The sequence below is a fragment of the Dipodomys ordii genome, unplaced genomic scaffold (genome assembly GCF_000151885.1).
Source record: "Dipodomys ordii isolate 6190 unplaced genomic scaffold, Dord_2.0 Scaffold51, whole genome shotgun sequence".
Lineage (NCBI taxonomy): Eukaryota > Metazoa > Chordata > Mammalia > Rodentia > Heteromyidae > Dipodomys > Dipodomys ordii.
The window spans coordinates 5,582,465-5,584,380 of NW_012267267.1; the positions used below are offsets into that span (position 1 = coordinate 5,582,465).

At 38.3% G+C, this 1,916-nt stretch overlaps 1 pseudogene; it reads left to right on the top strand.

Moving 5' to 3' along the window:
- The first annotated feature begins 1,049 nt into the window (after positions 1 to 1,049).
- LOC105988779 lies at positions 1,050 to 1,463 on the top strand (annotated as a pseudogene).
- The last annotated feature ends 453 nt before the right edge of the window (positions 1,464 to 1,916 follow it).

A 1,916-nucleotide genomic window follows, 5' to 3' on the forward strand; every position in this document is an offset into this window, starting at 1 on the left:
TATCTATCTATCTATCTATCAAGCATGATCTATCTATCTATCTATCTATCTATCTATCTATCTATCTATCTATCTATCTATCTATCTATCTATCTATCTATCTATCTATCTATCTATCCATCCACCCACCCACTCATCCATCCATCCATCCATTCATCCATCGACTTTGGGACACTGATGAAGTCTTACTTTGGGTATATGGGTATATTATCAGCCAACATTTTGCAACTTAATATTTTTATGACTCTGATATGAGGAAAATTATTATATGGAAAATATTATTTAATATTTGATGAAATATTAACAGCTGTATTTATGTGTACAAGCCTGGAAACAATCTAAAGGCAAATCAACAGTATAATTGTTAAGGGAATTGTGGAGTTTTTGTGTAATGAATTACTGCATAGAAATAATAACAAGTGGTCTGTAAACACTAGCAAAGTGTGAAATGAAAAAATCACAAACGAACAAAATAAAACTAAGTAGCTAGGTGTTGGTGGCCTACACCTTAATAGTATATATTCAGGCAGCTGAGATGAGGATGGAGGCTCAAAGCCAGTCTGGGCAAGAAACTTGGTGAAACTCTTATCTCTATTTAATCAACAAAAAGCTGGAAATGGAGGTGTGGCTTGAGGTAGAAACTAGCCTTAAGTGTCAGTACCAAGGCCTGAACTCAGGGTCGTGTGCTCTCACTTGGCCTTTTCATTCATGGCTAGAGCTGTACCACTTGATCCGTACTCCAGTCTAGCTTTTTTTATTAGTTGGAGATGGAGTTTCTCCGACTTTGTTGTGATCATTTTGTACCTGCCCATTTGTCTTCTATTGTGGGTTGCCTGTGACCACAGTTCTCTTAGAAATTTTAAAAGAATTGTTGAGGCCTATAACACTAAGAGCAGACACCTCTATAGGAGGGCTGAGGCCTCGGCCTCACAGGCCTCCATCTCTTTTCCATGGATGGGAATGTTGAAGTTGCCCAGCTGAATGAACTTCCCTCCCCGCTTTCCTGTACCCCCTCTGCTGCAAGGACTTAATCTAAAGCCTTAGGGAAAATGGTGGAAAATTTACTGTTGTCCTTGCCAGAAAGCATAGATTTATGATTTTGTTCTTTTCCTAATTTCTCAAGTATGGCTTCATGCTTTAACTTGTGTAGACTTTTCTTCCTGAATCTTGGCTACATTCCTTAGTTGTAACCTATTGGCCTCAAAAATATGGGGCGGTGGCATTACCTATCTACCTCCCTATAACTATAATGATCAGTTATCTACTCTTATTTGGAATTAACATGCTGAGTACCTCTCCACTCAGATCCATTCACACACTCACAGGTAACTATGTTCAGAACTAACAGCAGAAGAAATACTAAGACGAGGCCATCTCAGCATCGAGACATTCCTATTAGTGAAGTACACCAAAACTACTTCCTTTTATGCAGAACTTTACACCAAAGTCTGAGTCATGTGTAAGCACACTAAAACCAAGCATTTGTCTATATGTTTTGGAATTATTTTGGTTATAATGCTATTAACTGTTTGTTTTATTTATACTTTTATTTATTTTATTTATATATATGTAAATTGATCTTCTCATATTGAGTTCAATTATTATAATATTGGTAATGTTTTAAAATATGAGTTATTAATGGACAGGATAAGTAAAATACATTACTGCCATTACCCCCTTAAAAATTCTTAGTGTTGGGGGCTGGGAAGGTGGCTCAGTGGTAGAGTACTTGCCTTGCATGCCTGAGGCCCTGGGTTCGATTCCTCAGCACCACATAAGCAAAAAGAAAAAAGCCAGAAGTGGCACTGTGGCTCAACTGGTAGAGTGCTAGCCTTGAACTGAAGAGCTCAGGAATAGAGCCCAGGCCCAGAGTTCAAGCCCCACGACCGGACCCCCCAAAAAAAAATTCTTAGTGT